The 22,947-nt window shown below is 38.4% G+C and overlaps 1 pseudogene; it reads right to left on the minus strand.

Moving 5' to 3' along the window:
* Positions 1–499: 499 nt before the first annotated feature.
* Positions 500–22,947, minus strand: part of LOC123936552 — a 51,168-nt pseudogene continuing 28,720 nt past the window's right edge.

Below are 22,947 nucleotides of genomic sequence, written 5' to 3' on the forward strand. Positions count from 1 at the left end.
ATTTTGTCACACTGCCACCATGCTGCAAGGACAAATTTTAAAATAGTCAAAATTCTGATCCTTTATGTTTTATTCTTAAGTAAGTTCAAATTTATGGAAGGTTAGTATGAATAATAATAGTACAATTAACACTCATATAACATTTTGCCTAGATTCTCCTATAAGTTTATACCCCACTTGGTTTATCACCTCTCTCGCCATCTCTCTTTCATCAGTTGTACACCTTATGATCTTTGTTTCTAAATATTTTATCACTTACTTCTTAAGAATATGAATATTGAGAAAAATACAACACGGATACAATGCAATTGTACAATTACTTTGAATGCAGAAGTGTAAAAAGGAATAACTTTCCAGTACAGGGACATAATGCTTTCAAAAGCGACAAAGAGATGATGACAAATTATGTTATAAGAATCTGAAGAAAAATATTGCCATAAGGTCCTAAAGTTTTAATTTGTAGAGTGAAGGGGGAAAAACACATTAGTACAAATATCCCCTACTTCATAGCTTCCTGTAGGACAGATCCCACATTCAACAATATTTTTAGGGCCCTTGTTACATCCTTATTCCCAAGACTATAAATTAAAGGATTTAGAACAGGAGTGAGTGTAGTGTAAAAGACAGATACAATCATGTCCTTCTCAGGGGTGTGATAAGAGGTAGGTAGCATGTAGGTATAGATAGCAGCACCCTAGAAGAGGATGACCACCATCATGTGGGAACAACAAGTTGCAAAGGCCTTCTTCTGTCCCTCTGCTGAGTTCATCCTGTGAATGGTAAGGAGGATGAAAAAATAGGTGCTTGAAATGACTGTCACAGGGATTAAGATCATGAGGACACAACACAGGTACATGAGGGTCTCATAGAGGGAAGTGTCTGAGCAGGAAAGCTTCATTACAGCAGGAACCTCGCAGAAGAAATGGTGGTCTCCCTGGATCTGCAGAAGGGGAAGTTCATGGTGATGGGTGTGAGTATAAATCCATCCACAGATCCTAGAAACCAGGAAGAAGACACCAAGAGGAGACACACCCTATGGTTCATGAGGATAGGATAATGGAGTGGATGGCAGATGGCCACATAGCGGTCATAGGCCATGGCAGCTAGAAGGAAAAATTCTGAACCTCCTAGTGTCAGATAGAGAAATATCTGCAACCCACATTCAGGGGCTGAGATCTTATTCACTCCTGTGACCTGGTCCATGAGCATCTTGAGCACAGTGACAGAAATGTACATCACATCCATGAGAGACAACTGGGTGATAAAAAAGTACATGGGGTTGTGAAGGTGAACATCACAGTGTATCAGAAGGATCAGGATGGTGTTTCCAGACAAGGCCATCAGGAAAACTAAAAAAATCACCAAACAAAGGAGATCTGGGTACTTGGATTGAATGAAGAGTCCCACTAGGTCAAAATCTGATCGTCCAGTGTGGTTGGCCACCCATGTTGTATTCTCCGTTGGATCACCTAGGAGAACTTGGAGTTGACAGATCACTCATGGGATATGACCACCCAAAATAACTGTGTGTGTGTGTGTGTGTGTGTGTGTGTGTGTGTGTGTGTGTGTATGCACATATGCACGTGTGCACTTGTGCATGTTTACACACAGCAACCTGGGTGCCAATAAGGGAAAGTTCCAAGGACCTGTAAATTTTTGGATTATAAATTACCTATAATTGACCAAATTTATTAGAAATCTAAGAATTCACAACTATGGTTCAAAGATATCAATACTTAGTCATTCCACCTCTGGGTATACATTTTCCCCCAAGGAAAGCAAAAGAGTATATGCACCCTTACTTTATTTTTTTTTCAAATCTCCAGATGATATTCATTTTTTTAAGTTGTATTTAAATTCAAATTATTTAACATATGGTGTAATATTAATTTCAAGTGTAGAATACAGTGATTCAACATTTTCGTATAACACCTGGTACTCATCACATATGCACTCTTAGTCCCTATAACCTGTTTAACCCATCCCATCAGCCACCTGCATTCTCATAACCACCAGTTTGTTCCCTATAGTTAAGAGTCTGTTTCTTGGTTTGTCTCTCTCTCTCTCTTCTTTTTTCCCCCTTTACTCATTTGCTTCGTTCCTTAAATTCCACATATGAGTGAAATCACATGATATTTCTCTTTCTCTGATTTATTTCACTTAACATAATACTCTCTAGCTCCATCCATGTCATTGCAAATGGCAAGATTTCATTTTTATGGCCTGAATAATATTTCGTTGTGTATTTTTATTATATATTTTTATATACACCCATATGTTTATTGCAATGTTTTTTACAATAGACAAGATATGGAAACAACCTCAGTGGATAAGGAAGGAATGGTGTGTAAATATTATTATATATTATATATATATATTGTATGCATTATACCATTATATATTATATTATATATATATATATATATATTATATTATACCATTATCATAGTGGATTGAGATTCTTCCCCCTTTTACAACACAGTTGGACCCACAAGTGTATTATAAGTGAAATAAGTCAAACTGAGAAAGACAAATATTACATAATTTCACTCATATGTGGAATCTAAAAATATAAATCAATAAAGAAAAAACAGTATGAGTCCTAGAAATATAGAGAAGAAACTGATGGTTACCAGAGGGGAGAAGTGTGGGGTAATGGACACGATTGTCAACAGGGAATGGAACATACAATCTTCCAGTTATGGAATGAATAAGTCACGGGAATAAAAAACACAGCATTAAGGAATATAGTCAATGATATCATAATAGTCTGTATGGTGACAGCTGTAACCTACACTTGTAAACATAGCATAACATATAATTTGTTAAATCACAATGTTGTATACCTGAAATTACTATAACATTGTCTGTGAAGTTAATATTGGTAACTTACAGTAAAGTTGCCACAGTTCAAGATCATGAGATTTCCTGATGATGGTTAGTTGTTTATCAATTCGTATGGAAATTTTTGGAATAACTGCCATAGAAAAACACAAAAAGTGAATTATGGAAAAAATAAAATCTCCTACTTATAGAATTTTTTATTATGGAAATCAAATTGAATCAACTTTTCAGGTTTAAAGATCCAATTGGATCTTAAAAATTCTTAGGTATATATTCTGTATGAGAAGTATTTAGAAAGTAACTGAAACATAACTTAGGGAATATTCATACCAAAAATGTGAGCCCCCACTTTCTGTACAAGCCAGGGTGTGATGCTCTGTGGTTGTGCATAGTGTTCCATGTATCCACAGGAGCAAATCAGGGTCCTCACCAATGACCAACCTCTTAGATATCTTAGGGACATCAATTTAGGAGCCCACAATTTGGGACAGGATTGTGACTATGGGTCCAGAATATACTGTACCCACAGTACCTTTGTTAACTTTACATAAAAACAGGATAATAATGTTAGATCTCAAGTATGTTCAGGATTAAATTATGAAACATACTGAAAGTGCTTACAGCATTACAAGGTACAGATGAATAAGCACATATATTGTTAATTTAAAGAGTTAATATCTATATCTATGGTGATTATCATGCAAAATCTGGGTAAGAGATGGCTGTTATGATTTGAGTTCTATGACATAGATGAATTATTTCAGTTAGCCAGTTTTAGTATCTATATAAAATTTAGATTTCTCAATTTCTGTAGTCCCAGACTAATATATATTTATATTTATATATGATATATTTATTATTTTTATTCTGGTTAAGCAGATCTTTATGGAAAATCTTAGTACTATCTAGTATGCACTTCTCCAGCTTTATCTACTTAAATGTCCTGCTATTTGTTCTAAAATTCAGGAAGAAGAATTCACATTTACAAGATCTTTTTCATTTACAAGATAAGCTTTAGTTGCTTTTACAAGCATAATCCACTTTTTTGTGTAGAGTAACCAGTTTTTCATCAAAACTGAGATGTATAGAGCAAAACTGAATAATGTTGTGTTTGTCTCTGACTATAATACAACTCCCTATATAATACCAAATCTGGCTACTCAAAACCTCAAAACCTATATCTGTGTTAAGTGCTGAAGACAAAAGAAAAAAGGTAAGTTGGTTACACTGAAGGAGCTCACAGTCCCTCTATTTAGGCTAAAGTATTGTGTGTGTGTGTGTGTGTGTGTATTTACAGTAGAATTTTAAAATGGCTCAAAGTAAATAAGAAAAAAAATGGAAATAAAATATATCTGTCTATTCTGCAAAAAATCAGTAATAACCTCTTTTACATTTTCTCTTCAAGAGATCAAACCTTCACAACTTCCCAACTACGGACGTGTTAAGTGTTAAATTTTTAAATTCCTTACCAACAAAAATAAAGAATAAACAGGAGAGGAGTCAAGATGGCGGAGAAGTAGCAGGCTGAGACTACAGCAGGTAGCAGGAGATCAGCTCGATAGCTTATCTAAACATTGCAAACACCTACAAATCCAATGGGAGAGCAAAGAGAAGAACACAGCAACTCTAGAAACAGAAAATAAACCACTTTCGGAAAGGTAAGACTGGCGGAGAAGTGAATCTAAAACGACGGGAAGATAGACCGCGGGGGGAGGGGCTGACTCCTGGCAAGCGGCGGAGCAACAGAGCACAAAATCAGGACTTTTAAAAGTCTGTTCCACTGAGGGACATTGCTCCAGAGGCTAAATCGGGGTGAAGCCCACGCGGGGTCAGCGTGGCCCCAGGTCCTGCAGGGTCACAGAAGGATCGGGGGTGTCAGAGTGTCGGAGAGCTCGCAGGTATTAGAACGGAGAAGCCGGCTGCAGAGACAGAGCTGAGGACTGAACATTCAGCTCGGGGTTACCTTGAACTGGTCACGGGCTGGGTGAGCTCGGAGCGCGGCTAGAGGCTGGGGATACGGGAGTGATTGGGTGCTGTCCTCTGGGGGCGCACTGAGGAGTGGGGCCCCGGGCTCTCGGCTCCTCCAGGCCGGAGACTAGGAGGCCGCCATTTTCATTCCCGTCCACCGGAACTCTACGGAAAGCGTTCAGGGAACAGAAGCTCCCAAAAGCGAACCCGAGCCGATTACTTAGTCCAGCCGCCGGTAAGGGCGGTGCAATCCCGCCTCGGGCAAAGACACTTGAGAGTCACTACAACAAGCCCCTCCCCCAGAAGATCAACAAAATATCCAGCCAGGACGAAGTTCATCTATCAAGGAAAGTAGATTCAATTCCTAAGACAGCAGAGCAATTCCAGAGGAGGAGAAAGCAAAGCACGGAACTCATGGCTTTCTCCCCATGATTCTTTAGTCTTGTGGCTACTTCAATTTTTTTTTCTTTTTTCAAATTTTTTTTCTTTTTTCTTTTTTCTTCTTCTGCTAAATTTTTTAAAACTTTTACCCTTTTGTTTTTTGACTAGTTTATCTAAATATATATATATATATATATATATTCATTTTTATATTTTTTCTGTATTTGTTTTATTTTTTAAATTTTTTTCTTTTTTTTTTTCAGAACCTGTTTTTATCCCCTTTCTCCCCCCGACAATTAGGGGTCTCTACTGATTTGGTTACAGCGCATTTTTCTGGGGTCTTTGCCACCCTTTTAGTAGTGTATTTGCTCCTTCATATCCTCTTATCTGGCCAAAATGACAAGGCGGAAAAAATCACCACAAACAAAAGAACAAGAGACAGTACCAAAGGCTAGGGACCTAATCAACACACACATTGGTAATATGTCAGATCAAGAGTTCAGAATGATGATTCTGAACATTCTAGCCAGGCTCGAAAAAGGCATGGAAGATATTAGAGAAACCCTCTCTGGAGATATTAAAGCCCTTTCTGGAGAAATTAAAGAACTAAAATCTAACCAAGTTGAAATCAAAAAAGCTATTAATGAGTTGCAATAAAAAATGGAGGCTCTCACTGCCAGGATAAATGAGGCAGAAGAAAGAATTAGTGATATAGAAGACCAAACGACAGAGAATAAAGAAGCCAAACAAAAGAGGGACAAACAGCTACTGGATCAGGTGGGGAGATTTCGAGAGATAAGTGACACCATAAGACGAAACAACATTAGAATAATTGGGATTCCAGAAGAAGAAGAAACAGAGAGGGGAGCAGAAGGTCCATTGGAGAGAATCATTGGAGAGAATTTCCCTAATATGGCAAAGAGAACAAGCATCAAAATCCAGGAGATGCAGAGAACCCCCCTCAAAGTCAACAAGAATAGGTCCACACCCAGTCACCTAATAGTAAAATTTACAAGTCTTAGTGACAAAGAGAAAATCCTGAAAGCAGCCCAAGAAAAGAAGTCTGTAACATACAATGGTAAAAATATTAGATTGGCAGCAGACTTATCCACAGGGACCTGGCAGGCCAGGAAGAGCTGGCATGATATAATCAGAGCACTCAACGAGAAAAACATGAAGCCAAGAATACTCTATCCAGCTAGGCTATCATTGAAAATAGAAGGAGAGATAAAAAGCTTCCAGGACAAACAAAAACTGAAAGAATTTGGAAACACCAAACCAGCTCTACAGGAAATATTGAAAGGGGTCCTCTAAGCAAAGAGAGAGCCTAAAAGTAGTAGATCAGAAAGATACAGAGACAATAAACAGTAACAGTCACCTTACAGACTAATAATGGCACTAAATTCATATCTCTCAATAGTTACCCTGAATGTTAATGAGCTAAATGGACCAATCAAAAGACACAGGGTATCAGAATGGATAAAAAAACAAAACCCATCAGAATGTTGCCTACAAGAAACTCACTATAGAAGTGAAGACACCTCCATATTTAAAGTGAGGGGGTGGAAAACAATTTACTATGCTAATGGGCATCAGAAGAAAGCTGGGGTGGCAATCCTTATATCAGATCAATTAGATTTTAAGCCAAAGACTATAATAAGAGATGAGGAAGGACACTATATCCTACTCAAAGGGTCTGTCCAACAAGAAGATCTAACAATTTTAAATATCTATGCCCCTAACGTGGGAGCAGCCAACTCTATAAACCAATTAATAACAAAATCAAAGAAACACATCAATAATAATACAATAATAGTAGGGGAATTTAACACACCCCTCACTGAAATGGACAGATCATCCAAGCAAAAGATCAACAAGGAAATAAAGGCCTTAAATGACACACTGGACCAGATGGACATCACAGATATATTCAGAACATTTCATCCCAAAGCAACAGAATACACATTCTTCTCTAGTGCACATGGAACCTTCTCCAGAATAGATCACATCCTGGGTCATATATCAGGTCTCAACCGGTATCAAAAGATTAGGATCATTCCCTGCATATTTTCAGACCACAATGCTCTGAAGCTAGAACTCAATCACAAGAGGAAAGCTGGAAAGAACCCAAATACATGGAGACTAAACAGCGTCCTTCTAAAGAATGAATGGGTCAATCAGGAAATTAAAGAAGAATTGAAAAAATTCATGGAAACAAATGATAATGAAAACACAATGGTTCAAAATCTGTGGGACACTGCAAAGGCAGTCCTGAGAGGAAAATATATAGTGGTACAAGCCTTTCTCAAGAAACAAGAAAGGTCTCAAGTACACGACCTAACCCTACACGTAAAGGAGCTGGAGAAAGAACAAGAAAGAAACTCTAAACCCAGGAGGAGAAGAGAAATCATAAAGATCAGAGCAGAAATCAATGAAATAGAACCCCCCCCCAAAAAAACAATAGAAATAATCAATGAATCTAGGAGCTGGTTCTTTGAAAGTATCAATAAGATTGATAAACCCCTGGCTAGACTCATCAAAAAGAAAAGAGAAAGGACCCAAATAAATAAAATCATGAATGAAAGAGGAGAGATCACAACTAACACCAAAGAAATACAGACAATTAGAAGAATATACTCTGAGCAACTCTATGCCAGCAAATTTGACAATCTGGAAGAAATGGATGCATTCCTAGAGACACATAAACTACCACAACTGAACCAGGAAGAAATAGAAAACCTGAACATGCCCATAACCAGTAAGGAGATTGAAACAGTCATCAAAAATCTCCAAACAAACAAAAGTCCAGGGCCAGACGGCTTCCCAGGGGAATTCTACCAAACATTTCAAGAAGAACTAATTCCTATTCTCCTGAAACTGTTCCAAAAAATAGAAATGGAAGGAAAACTTCCAAACTCATTTTATGAGGCCAGCATCACCTTGATCCCAAAACCAGAGAAGGATCCCACCAAAAAAGAGAACTACAGACCAATATCCTTGATGAACACAGACGCAAAAATTCTCGCCAAAATACTAGCCAATAGGATTCAACAGTATATTAAAAGGATTATTCACCACGATCAAGTGGGATTTATTCCAGGGCTGCAGGGTTGGTTCAACATCCACAAATCAATCAATGTGATACAACACATTAATAAAAGAAAGAACAAGAACCATATGATACTCTCAATAGATGCTGAAAAAGCATTTGACAAAGTACAGCATCCCTTCCTGATCAAAACTCTTCAAAGTGTGGGGATAGAGGGCACATACCTCAATATTATCAAAGCCATCTATGAAAAACTCACCGCAAATATCATTCTCAATGGAGAAAAACTGAAAGCTTTTCCGCTAAGGTCAGGAACACGGCAGGGATGTCCATTATCACCACTGCTATTCAACATAGTACTAGAAGTCCTACCTCAGCAATCAGACAACAAAAAGAAATTCAAGGCATCCAAATTGGTAATGAAGAAGTCAAACTATCACTCTTCGCAGATTATATGATACTATATGTGGAGAATCCAAAAGACTCCACTCCAAAACTGCTAGAACTTGTACAGGAATTCAGTAAAGTGTCAGGATATAAAATCAATGCACAGAAATCAGTTGCATTTCTGTACACCAACAACAAGACTGAAGAAAGAGAAATTAAGGAGTCAATCCCATTTACAATTGTACCCAAAACTATAAGATACTTAGGAATAAACCTAACCAAAGAGGCTAAGAATCTATATGCAGAAAACTATAAAGTACTCATGAAAGAAATTGAGGAAGACACAAAGAAATGGAAAAATGTTCCATGTTCCTGAATTGGAAGAATAAATGTTGTGAAAATGACTATGCTACCTAAAGCAATCTACACATTAATGCAATCCCTATCAAAATACCATCCATTTTTTTTTCAAAGAAATGGAACAAATAATCCTCAAATTTATATGGAACCAGAAAAGACCTCGAATAGCCAAAGGAATATTGAACAAGAAAACCAAAGTTGGTGGCCTCACAATTCCAGACTTCAAGCTCTATTACAAAGCTGTCATCATCAAGACAGCATGGTACTGGCACAAAAACAGACACATCGATCAGTGGAACAGATTAGAGAGCCCAGAAATCGACCCTCAACTCTATGGTCAACTCATCTTCGACAAAGCAGGAAAGAATGTCGAATGGAAAAAAGACAGCCTCTTCAATAAATGGTGCTGGGAAAATTGGACAGCCAAATGCAGAAAAATCAAATTGGACCACTGCCTTACACCACACACGAAAATAGACTCCAAATGGATGAAGGACCTCAATGTGAGAAAGGAATCCATCAAAATCCTTGAGGAGAATGCCGGCAGCAACCTCTTCGACCTCAGCCGTAGCAACATCTTCCTAGGAACAACGGCAAAGGCAAGGGAAGCAAGGGCAAAAATGAACTATTGGGATTTCATCAAGATCAAAAGCTTTTGCACAGCAAAGGAAACAGTTAACAAAACCAAAAGACAACTGACAGAATGGGAGAAGATATTTGCAAATGACATATCAGATAAAGGGCTAGTATCCAAAATCTATAAGGAACTTAGCAAACTCAACACCCAAAGAACAAACAATCCAATCAAGAAATGGGCAGAGGACATGAACACACATTTCTGCAAAGAAGACATCCAGATGGCCAACAGACACATGAAAAAGTGCTCTACGTCTCTCAGCATCAGGGAAATACAAATCAAAACCACAATGAGATATCACCTCACACCAGTCAGAATGGCTAAAAATAACAAGTCAGAAATGACAGATGCTGGCGAGGATGCGGAGAAAGGGGAACCCTCCTCCACTGTTGGTGGGAATGCAAGCTGGTGCAACCACTCTGGAAAACAGCATGGAGGTTCCTCAAAATGTTGAAAATAGAACTACCCTATGACCCAGCAATTGCACTACTGGGTATTTACCCTAAAGATACAAACATAGTGATCCGAAGGGGCACGTGTACCCGAATGTTTATAGCAGCAATGTCTATAATAGCCAAACTATGAAAAGAACCTAGATGTCCATCAACAGATGAGTGGATAAAGAAGATGTTGTATATATACACTATGGAATACTATGTAGCCATCAAAAGAAATGAAATCTTGCCATTTGCGACAACGTGGTTGGAACTAGAGCGTATCATGCTTAGTGAAATAAGTCAATCGTAGAAAGACAACTATCATATGATCTCCCTGATATGAGGACATGGAGAAGCAACATGGGGGGGTAGGGGGATAGGAGAAGAATAAATGAAACAAGATGGGATTGGGAGGGAGACAAACCATAAATGACTCTTCATCTCACAAAACAAACTGGGTGTTGCTGGGGGGAGGTGGGATTGGGAGAGGGGGAGGGGACTATGGACATTGGGGAGGGTATGTGCTATCATGAGTGCTGTGAAGTGTGTAAACCTAGCGATTCACCGACCTGTACCCCTGGGGATAAAAATACATTATATGTTTATTAAAAAAAAAATTTGGAAGGGGAGGCGAACCATAAGAGACTATGGATTCTGAAAATCAACCTGAGGGTTTTGAAGGGTCAGGGGTGGGAGGTTGGGGAACAGTTGGTGGGTAATGGGGAGGGCACGTTTTGCATGGAGCACTGGGTGTTGTGCAAAAACAATGAATACTGTTACGCTGAAAAAATAAATAAAATGGAAAAAATAAAAATAAAAAAAAATAAAGAATAAACAAATACTGGCTCTTCTCTCTAGGAATAGTTTAGGAGTGGTTATGATACAGGGTATTCAGTAATAAATTCTGACTTTCAAAACATTATATACTCCTCTAATGATTATAAAGTCTAATTACAATATTCAGCTTATTAGCAGTCCCAAAATCTGGGCTCCAAAGCAGTAGAAAACACTGAAAATATATCTGATGTATAATATAAATACTCAAAAAAACCCTGCTACATGTTGCATTAAAAATACAAACTTATTCTAATTTTCCACTCCCACTAGGCAGATGAAAGCTGACCTCCATGCAGTATTTTAAAACAGACCAGTAAAAATGAGACCTACCTGATTTCTGAGTCAATTATTTTAATTATTTATTTATTTATTTGACAGAGAGAGATCACAAGTAGACAGAGAGGCAGGCAGAGAGAGAGAGAAAGAGAGAGAGAGAGAGGGAAGCAGGCTCGCTGCTGAACAGAGAGCTCGATGCGGGACTCGATCCCAGGACCCTGAGACCATGACCTGAGCCAATTGCAGCGGCTCAACCCACTAAGCCACCCAGGCGCCCTCTGAGTCAATTTTTGAAATCAAATGAAGCAAATCTCTATTGTACTTTGGTTAGTGGGAGTCACTGTGATCAAGCCACACTGAAAAGTCTTCCTGGCACACCAGACAATGGAATAGTGTCTGTACCACACAAGACAACAGGCCACTCCATTCATTCTTATTTTCTCTGTTCAATTGTTTGTGTTTAATGTAAATAAAATAGTGCATATTTAAATTGTGGAATTATTAATAGTGGTGGTTGGGGCACCTGGATGGCTCAGTGAAAGTCATGTGACCCTTGATTTTGTGATTGTGAGTTTGAACCCCATGTTGAGTATAGTGTTTACTAAAATATATAAATATATACATTTTAGCTTAAATTTAAAATAAATTTAAATACATATTTTTAATTTTTATCCTATCACCTTATTTTTTGCTTTTTTATTTTTATTTTTTAAAGTTTTATTTATTTTTCAAAGAGAGAGAGAGAGAGCACAAGCAGGGGTGGGGGCAGAGGGAAAGGGAGAAGCAGACCCCCATGGAGCAAGGAGCCAATGTGGGACTCAATCGCAGGACCCTGAGATCATGACCTGAGCTGAAGGCAGACACTTAACCAAGGGGCCACCCAGACATCCTGTTTGTTTGTTTTTCAATTGTGGTGATAGAATATCAAATCTTGGGGCACCTGGGTGGCCCAGTGGGTTAAAGCCTCTGGCTTTGGCTCAGGTCATGATCCTGGGGTACTGGGATCAAGCCCCACATCCGGCTTTCTCTTCAGCGGGGAGCCTCCTTCCCCCTCTCTCTGTTGGCCTGCCTCTCTGCCTACTTATGATCTCTCTCTGTCAAATAAATAAATAAAATCTTTAAAAAAAGAATATCAGGGGCGCCTGGGTGGCTCAGTGGTTAAAGCCGCTGCCTTCGGCTCAGGTCATGATCTCAGGGTCCTGGGATCGAGTCCCGCATCGGGCTCTCTGCTCAGCAGCAAGCCTGCTTCCCTCTCTCTCTGCCTGCCTCTCTGCCTACTTGTGATCTCTCTCTGTCAAATAAGTAAATAAAAAATCTTTAAAAAAAAAAGAATATCAAATCTTTACTTGAAGTTGACAAAAACCCAGAAATTGTTCTATATCATTCTGTATTTTACCTTCCCCATGAGTCAATGAAGTATTTAATCATATTTATACCTTTTAGAAATAAAACAATTCAAATTCCCAATATAGACATTTTAACGTAAGATTAATATAAAAGAAAATTCTTTCAAAAATTATCAGGGTAACTGGGTAGCATCACACAATTTACCTGAGGGAGAATTTGTGTCTCAATCCCAATCAGGTGATAGAACCCAGAGCCTATAATGCTGCCATAGCTTTATAGAACCCTTTCTTCCCTTCACATTCTACAATTTGGGCACACCCACCGCTGTCAGTTTCATATAAGAAATATATATATATTTGAGACATCTGTTTCATTTCTCTACCAGAAATAATGCCCACTCAAAGTAAAATCAGTTTCGTTACTTCTGTGACATTTCAGCCTCGATAAAACAAACATATCATTCAAAATATGGCAGGTATGCATATTCTTTTGTCTATACAAAAATGGAAGCCAAAAAGCTATTTCCTGATACATGGCAGAAAGTTATTGCTACCTGATTCAATCAAAAAAGAGCAATTAAGAGTACACTTATCTTGATTATCACAGAGAAATGTCTAGAATTATTGAATCATGATATCATACGACTTAGCCTATTGTAACACTGTATGTTAATTATGCTTGAATTTTTAAAAAACACATTTGCTTTTCTTCATAGAAATAGATGATAGGGAATAACTGAGAAACATGGTCAAGGACTAACAGCATATATCAGAAGGAGAACAAGTCAAAAACCTTAATTACGCTTTTGCTCCTGCAGTTCTTTCTATATGATTGACCTCAGCATCTGAAGATGGTGCAGCCCTTACCCATCTGGTTAATAGTGTGTGGCCATGGTTAAATAACTTTGTACACAAAGATAAACAGGAGAGTGACATCATCCTGGTTTGTCCATGCCCATTATGGGAGTTGATGAGGTTTGTTATTGATAAATTCCTTTTTTCCAAAGTGGCTGCATAACTTAAATTCCCACTAACAGTGTAAGTAGGCTCCCCTTTCTCCACAACTTTTCCAACATTTGTTGTCTCTTGCCTTATCAATTTTTGCCATTCAAACTGGTGTAAGGTGTATTTCAATGTGGTTTTGATTTGAATTCCCTGATGACTATTGATGATGAACAATTTTTTGTGTGTCTATTATCCATTTGCATGTCTTCTTTGGAGAACTTTCTGCTCATGTTTTCTGCTCATTTTTTGAGTTATTTGTTTTTTGGGTGTTCAGTTTGAGAAGTTCTTTAAAGATCTTGGATATCAGCACTTTGTCTGTAGTTCATTTGCATTCTGTGGGTTGCCTCTTTGTTTTGTTGACCATTTACATCCCAAAAGTTCATTTTAATTTTTGTTTCCCTTACCTTTGGAGACATGTCTTGAAAGAAGTTGCTATGGACGATATCAAAGAGGTTACTGCCTATGTTCTCCTCCAGGATTTTGATGGATTCCTGTCTCACATTGAAATTTTTCATCCATTTTGAGTTTACCTTTGTATATGGTGTAAGAGAATGGTCAAGTTTCGTTCTTTTTTATATAGCTGTCCAATTTTCCCAGCATCACGTATTGAAGAGACTGTATTTTTTCCATTGGATATTTTTTCTTGCCTTGTTGAAGATTATTTGACCATAGAATTTAAGGTCCATATCTGGGCTCTCTATTCTGTTCCACTGATCTGTTTGTTTTTGTGCCAGTACCATGCTGTCTTGGTGATCACAGCTCTGTAATATAGCTTGAAATCAGGCAATGTGATGCTCCCAGCTGTTTTTCTTTTTCAACAGTTTCTTGGCAATTCAGGTTATTTTATGGTTCCATACAAATTTTAGGAAAGTTTCTTCCATCAGTTTGAAGACTTAATTATGGCTGATCTCAAACAGATTACTGCTTGTATCCCCTTCTAGGAGTTTTATACTTTCATGGCACATTTAGGTTTTCTATCCATTTTGAATTTGATTTTGTATGTGGTGTAAGATAATGGTCCAGTTTCGTTCTTTTGTATGTTATTGTCCAGTTTTTCCTATACTGTTTGTTGAAAATTCTGCCTTTTACCCATTGGATATTCTTTACTTCTTTGTTGAAAATTAGTTTACCATAGAGATGAGGGTCCATTTCTGGGTTTTCTATTCTGCTCTATCGATCTATGTTTCTCTTTTTGTGCCAGTTCCAGACTGTGGTGATGACTTTGAAATATAGTTTGATATCAGAATTTTGATGTCTCCAGGTCTATCTTTTTTTTTCCTCCTTAAGGTAGAAGTGCTTTTTTATTTAAATTCAATTAACCAAGATATAGTACATTGCTATTTTAAAATAATGTTCAATAATTCATTAGTTGACTATATCACCCAGTGCTCATCATATCACATGTCCTATTTAATGCTCATCTTCTTTTCAAGATTATTTTGGCTATTCAGGGATTTTTATCTCCATACAAAATTTAAGATTTTTTCTTATAGTCCTGTGAAAAAGTGGTGTTGTTATATTGACAGCTATTGCACTAAATGTGTAGGTTGCAATAAATATGTAGATTGCATTAAATGTGTAGATTTCACTAAATGTGTACTATAGACATTTTAAATTTTTTAATAAACACATAATTTATTATTAGCCCCAGGGGTACAGGACTGTGAATCGCCAGGCTTACACTCTTCACAGCACTCACCATATCACATACCTTCCCCATTGACAATAACCCCACCATCCTCTCCCTACTCTCCTCCCCCAGGCACCCTCAGTTTGTTTTGTGACATTAAGTGTCCCTTATGTTTTGTCTCCCTCCCGGTCCCATGTTACTTCATTCTTTTCCTACCCTCCCCAAGCCCCCACATTGCATCTCCACTTCTTCATATCAGGGAGTTCATATGATAGTTGTCTTTCTCTGATTGACTTATTTTGCTAAGCATAAAACCCTCTAGTTCCATCCACATTGTCGCAAATTGCAAGATTTCATTTCTTTTGATGGCTGCATAATATTCCATTGTGTATGTATACCACTTCATCTTTATCTATTCACCTGTGGATGGACATCTAGGTTCTTCCCATAGTTTGGCTATTGTGGACATTGCTCTATAAACATTTGGGTGCATGTGACCCTTTGGATCACTACATTTGTATCTTTGGGGTAAATACCCAGTCGTGCAATTGCTGGGTCCTAATGTAGCTCTATTTTCAACATTTTGAGGAACATCCATGCTGTTTTCCAGAGTGGTTGCACCAGCTTGCATTCCCACCAACAGTGGAGGAGTGTTCCCCTTTCTCCACATCCTCACCAGCATCTGTCATTTCCTGACTTGTTAATTTTAGCCATTATGACTGGTGTGAGGTAGTATCTCAGTGTGGTTTTAATCTGTATTTCCCTGATGCTGAGTGATGTGGAGCATTTTTTCATGTGTCTGTTGGCCATCTGGATGTCTTCTTTGCAGAAATGTCTGTTCATGTCCTCTGCCCATTTCTTGATTGGATTATTTGTTCGTTGGGTGTTGAGCTTGATAAGCTCTTTATAGATTTTGGATACTAGCCCTTTATCTGACATGTCATTTGCAAGTATCTTCTCCAATTCTGTCAGTTGTATTTTGGTTTTGTTAACTGTTTCCTTTGCTGTGCAAAAGATTTTGATCTTGATGAAGTCCCAGCATTCATTTTTGCTCTTGCTTCCCTTGTCTTTGGCGATGTTCCTAGGAAGAAGTTACTGCAGCTGAGGTCGAAGAGGTTGCTGCCTGTGTTCTCCTCAAGGATTTTGATGGATTCCTTTCTCACATTGCAGTCCTTCTTCCATTTTCAGTCTAGTTTCGTGTGGTGTAAGGAAATGGTCCAGTTTTATTTTTCTGCATGTGGCTGTCTAATTTTCCCAATACCATTTGTTGAAGGGACTGTCTTTTTTCCATTGGCTCTTCCTACTTTTTAGTCATCTTTTAATTAATAAAATCGATATGATTTCTTCTTTAAATGTTTGGTAGAATTTGGTAGAAAAAAAAATTGATAAAATTCAACTGGGGAGCCATGTGGCCCAGGACTCTTGGTGTTTGGGAGGTTTTTGATGACTGCCTCAATTTCTTCCTGGTTATTCATCTGTTAAGATTGTCTATTTATTCCTGTTTCAGTCTTTGAAATTATCAGTTTCTAGAAAGGCATCCATTAGTTCCAGATTTCTTAATATGTTGGCATACAGTTGCTGGTATTAACTTCTTTTTTTTTTAAAAAGATTTTATTTATTTATTTGACAGAGAGAAATCACAAGCAGGCAGAGAGGCAAGCAGAGAGAGAGCAAGGGAAGCGGATCCCCGCTGAGCAGAGAACCCAATGTGGGGCTCGATCCCAGGACCCTGAGATCATGACCCGAGCCGAAGGCAGAGGCTTAACCCACTGATCCACCCAGGAGCCCCGCTGGTAATAACTTCTAAGAGATATTTTAATTTATTTGGTATTAATCACTATCTCTTCCCTTTTATTCATAATTTTATTGATTTAGGTCCTTTCCCTTTTCTTTTTGTTAAGTCTGGCCAACAGATTTGTCGATCTTCTTTAATTCTTTCAAAGGACTGGCTTCTGTATTTATTGATCTGTCCTATTGTTTTTATGGTTTCTAGATCATTTATTTCTACTCTAATCTTTATTATTTGTCTTCTTCTGATTGGATTATGCTCTATTTTTTTACTTTATTTATATATTTTATTTAATTCTTTAATTATTTATTTCAGCGTAACAGTACTCATTGTTTTTGCACCACACCCAGTGCTCCATGCCCTCTCTATTACCCTTCTGGTAATACCCTCCTGGTTCCCCAACCTCCCACCACCCGCCCCTTCAAAACTCTCAGGTTGTTTTTCAGAGTCCATAGTCTCTCATGGTTCATCTCTCCTTCAAATTTCCCACAACTCCCTTCTCCTCTCCATCTCCCCATGTCCTCCATGTTCTTAGTTATGCTCCACAAATAAGTGAAACCAGATGATACTTGACTCTTTCTGCTTGACTTATTTTGCTCAGCATAATCTCTTCCAGTCCCGTCCATGTTGCTCAACAGTTGGGTATTCATCCTTTCTGATGGAGGCATAATACTCCATTCTGTATATGTACCACATCTTCCTTATCCATTCGTCCACTGAAGGGCATCTTGGTTCTTTCCACAGTTTGGCGACCATGGACATTGCTGCTATAAACATTGGGGTACACATGGCTCTTCTTTTCACTACATCTGTATCTTTGGGTAAATACCCAGCAGTGCAATTTCAGGGTCATAGGGAAGCTCTAATTTAATTTCTTGAGGAATCTTCACACTGTTCTCCAAAGTGGGAGCACCAACTTGCATTCCCACCAAAAGTGGAAGAGGGTTCCCATTTCTCCACAACCTCTCCAACACACGTTGTTACCTGCATTGCTACTTTTGGCCATTCGAATTGGTGTAAGGTGATATCTCAATGTGGTTTTAATTGGAATCTCCTGATGACTAATGATGATGAACATTTTTTTCAAGTGTCTGATAGCCATTTGTATGTCTTCATTGGAGAAGTGTCTGTTCATAACTTCTGCCCATTTTTTGATATTATTTTCTGTTTTTTTTTGTGTTGAGTTTGAGGAGTTCTTTATAGATCCTGGATATCAACCTTTGTCTGTACTGTCATTTGCAAATCTCTTCTCCCATTCCGTGGGTTGCCTTTTGGTTTCGTTGACTGTTTCCTTTGCTATGCAGAAACTTTTGATCTTCATGAAGTCCCAAAAGTTCATTTTCACTTTTGTTTCCTTGGCTTTTGGAGACATATCTTGAAAGAAGTTGCTGTGGCTGATATCGAAGAGGTTACTGCCTATGTTCTCCTCTAGGATTCTGAAGAATTCCTGTCTCACGTTGAGGTCTTCTATCCCTTTTGAGTATATCTTTGTGTACGGTGTAAGAGAATGGTCGAGTTTCATTCTTCTACATATAGCTGTCCAATTTTACCAGCACCATTTATTGAAGAGACTGGAAATATCCAATATCCATTGGATATTTTCCCCTGTTTTATCGAAGATTATTTGATCATAGAGCTGTGGGTCCATATATGGACTTTCTACTCTGTTCCACTGGTCTGTGTCTGTTTTTGTGCCAGTGCCATGATATGTTGGTGATCACAGCTTTGTAGTAAAGCTTGAAATCAAGCAATATGAGGCTCCCAGTTTTGTTTTTCTTTTTCAACATTTGCTTAGTAATTCAGGGTGTATTCTATTTCCATACATATTTTGGGATTGTTTGTTTCAGCACTTTGAAAATTGGTAGTGGAATTTTAATTGAGATGTCATGGCAAGTCAGATTGCTCTGGGCAGTATAGACATTTTAACAGTGTTTATTCTTCTGATCCATGAGCATAGAATGATGTTCCATGTTTTTACAGTCTTTGGCTTAAAATCTAATTTTTCTGATATAAGAATTGCTATCCAAGTTCTCTTTTGAGGTCTGTTGGCATGCAAACCTATTTTCCATTCTCTCACTTTCATTCTGGATGTATCTTTAGGTATAAAATGTGTCTCTGGGGTGCCTGGGTGGCTCAGTGGGTTAAGCCACTGCCTTCAGTTTTGGTCATGATTACAGGGTCCTGGGAATGAGTCCCACATTGGGCTCTCTGCTTGGTGGAGAGCCACACTTCATCCTCTTTCTCTCTGCCTGTATCTCTGCCTACTTGTGATATCTCTCTGTCAAATAAATAAATAAAATCTTAAAAAAATAAATAAAAAATAAAATGAGTCTCTTGTAGGCAGCATGTGGATGGGGCACGCCTTTTTATCCAATCTGCATCCCTGTGCTATTTCCTGGTTGCATTTTGACTGTTCACATTGAGGGTGACTACTGAAAGATATTAAAAGATTTACTGCCATCACAGTGGTTGTAAAGTCCCTTTATTTATTTATTTATTTATTTATTTTTCAGCACAACACTATTTATTGTTTTTGCAGAACAGCCACTGCTCCATGCAATACGTGGCCTCCCTAATATCCACAACCTGGTTGCTCCAACCTCCCACCCTCCTCCCCTTCAAAACTGTCAGGTTCTTTTTCAGAGTCCATAGTCTCTCATGGTTCACCTCCCCTTTCAATTTCCCTCAACTTCCTTCTCCTCTCCATCTCTCCATATCCTCCGTGTTTTTTTGTTACATTGCACAAATAAGTGAAACCATATGACATTTGACTCTCTCTGCTTGACTTATTTAACTCAGCATAATCTCTTCCACTCCAGTCCATGTTGCTACAAAAGTTGGGTATTCATCCTTTCTGATGGAGGCATAATACTCCATCGTGTATATGGACCACATTTTCCTTATCCATTCGTCCGACAAAGGGCATCTTGGATCTTTCACAGTTTGGTGACCGTGGGAATTGGTGCAATAAACATTGGGGTACAGATGGCTATTCTTTTCATTACATCTGTGTTTTGCGGTAAATACCCAGCAGTGCAATTGCAGGGTCATAGGGAAGCTCTATTAATTTCTTCAGGAATCTCCACACTGTTCTCCAAAGTGGCTGCACCAACTTGCATTCCCACCAAATTTGTAAGAGGGTTCCCCTTTCTCCACAACCTCTCCAACACACGTTCTTTCCTGTCTTGCTAATTTTGGCCATTCTAACTGGTGTAAGGTGATATCTCAATGTGGTTTTAATTTGAATCTCACTGATGGCTAGTGATGATGAACATTATTTTCATGTGTTTGATAGCCATATGTATGTCTTCATTGGAGAAGTGTCTGTTCATATTTTCTGCCAATTTTTTGATATGATTATCTGATTTGTGTGTGTTGAGTTTGAGAAGTTCTTTATAGATCCTGGTTATCAACCTTTTGTCTGTATTGTCATTTTTTTTTTTTTCATTTATTTATTTATTTATTTATTTATTTATTTTTAATTTTTTTTTCCCCCTTTTATTAATTTTTTCCGCGTAACAGTATTCATTCTTTTTGCACAACACCCAGTGCTCCATGCAAAACGTGCCCTCCCCATCACCCACCACCTGTTCCCCCAACCTCCCACCCCTGACCCTTCAAAACCCTCAGGTTGTTTTTCAGAGTCCATAGTCTCTTATGGTTCGCCTCCCCTCCCCAATGTAACAGAATAGAGAGCCCAGAAATCGACCCTCAACTCTATGGTCAACTAATCTTCGACAAAGCAGGAAAGAATGTCCAATGGAAAAAAGACAGCCTCTTCAATAAATGGTGCTGGGAAAATTGGACAGCCACATGCAGAAAAATGAAATTGGACCACTTCCTTACACCACACACGAAAATAGACTCCAAATGGATGAAGGACCTCAATGTGAGAAAGGAATCCATCAAAATCCTTGAGGAGAACGCAGGCAGCAACCTCTTCGACCTCAGCCGCAGCAACATCTTCCTAGGAACAATGGCAAAGGCAAGGGAAGCAAGGGCAAAAATGAACTATTGGGATTTCATCAAGATCAAAAGCTTTTGCACAGCAAAGGAAACAGTTAACAAAACCAAAAGACAGCTGACAGAATGGGAGAAGATATTTGCAAACGACATATCAGATAAAGGGCTAGTATCCAAAATCTATAAGGAACTTAGCAAACTCAACATCCAAAGAACAAACAATCCAATCAAGAAATGGGCAGAGGACATGAACAGACATTTCTGCAAAGAAGACATCCAGATGGCCAACAGACACATGAAAAAGTGCTCCACGTCACTCGGCATCAGGGAAATACAAATCAAAACCACAATGAGATATCACCTCACACCAGTCAGAATGGCTAAAATTAACAAGTCAGGAAATGACAGATGCTGGAGAGGATGTGGAGAAAGGGGAACCCTCCTCCACTGTTGGTGGGAATGCAAGCTGGTCCAACCACTCTGGAAAACAGCATGGAGGTTCCTCAAAATGTTGAAAATAGAACTACCCTATGACCCAGCAATTGCACTACTGGGTATTTACCCTAAAGATACAAACATAGTGATCCGAAGGGGCACGTGTACCCGAATGTTTATAGCAGCAATGTCTACAATAGCCAGACTATGGAAAGAACCTAGATGTCCATCAACAGATGAATGGATCAAGAAGATGTGGTATATATACACAATGGAATACTATGCAGCCATCAAAAGAAATGAAATCTTGCCATTTGCGACGACGTGGATGGAACTAGAGCGTATCATGCTTAGTGAAATAAGTCAATCGGAGAAAGACAACTATCATATGATCTCCCTGATATGAGGACATGGAGAAGCAACATGGGGGGGGAGGGGGATAGGAGAAGAATAAATGAAACAAGATGGGATTGGGAGGGAGACAAACCATAAATGACTCTTAATCTCACAAAACAAACTGGGGGTTGCTGGGGGGAGGTGGGATTGGGAGAGGGGGAGCGGGCTGTATTGTCATTTGCAAATATCTTCTCCCATTCCGTGGGTTGCCTCTTTGTTTCTTGACAGTTTCCTTTGCTGTGCCAAAGCTTTTGATCTTGGTGAAGTCAAAAAGTTCATTTTTGTTTTTGTTTCCTTTGCCTTTAGAGACATATCTTGAAAGAAGTTGCTGTGGTTGAAATCGAAGAGGAAACTACCTATGTTCTCCTCTAGGATTCTGATGGATCCCTGTCTCACATTGAGGCCTTTTATCCATTTTGAGTTGCTGTTTGTGTATGGTGTAAGAGAATGTTCGAGTTTCATTCTTCTACATATAGCTGTGCAATTTTTACAGCACCATTTATTAAAGAGAGTTTTTTTCCACTTGTATATTTTTTCCTGTTTTGGCGAAGATTATATAACCATAGAGTTGAGGGTCCATATCTGCACCCTCTACTCTATTCCTCAGGTCTACGTGTGTGTTTTTATGTCAGTACCATGCCGTCTTGGTAATCACAGATTTGTAGTAAAGCTTGAAATGAGGTGACGTGATGCAAACAATTTTGTTTTTTTTTTTCAACATTTCCTTAGGAATTCGTGGTCTCCTCTGATTCCATATAAACTTTAAGATTATTTGCTCCAGCTCCTTGAAAAAATACCGGTGGAATTTTGATCGGAATGTCATTAAAATTATAGATTGCTCTAGGCAGTATAAACATTTGAACAATGTTTATTCTTCCGATCCAAGAGCATGGAATTGTCTTCCATCTTTCCGTGTCTTCTTCAAATTCTTTCATGAATGCTCTCCAGTTCCTCAAGAACAGATCCTTTACCTCTTTGGTTAGATTTATTCCCAGGTATCTTATTGTTCTTGGTGCTATAGTAAATGGAATCGATTCTCTAGTTTCCCTTTCTGTCTTTTCATTGTTAGTATATAAGAAAGCCACTGATTTCTGTCCATTGACTTTGTATCCTGCCACGTTACTGAATTGTTGTATGCATTCTAGTAGTTTGGGGGTGGAGTCGTTGGGGTTTTCCATAGAAAGAATCATGTCATCTGTGAAGACAG

Source organism: Meles meles, unplaced genomic scaffold, assembly GCF_922984935.1.
Source record: "Meles meles unplaced genomic scaffold, mMelMel3.1 paternal haplotype, whole genome shotgun sequence".
NCBI lineage: Eukaryota > Metazoa > Chordata > Mammalia > Carnivora > Mustelidae > Meles > Meles meles.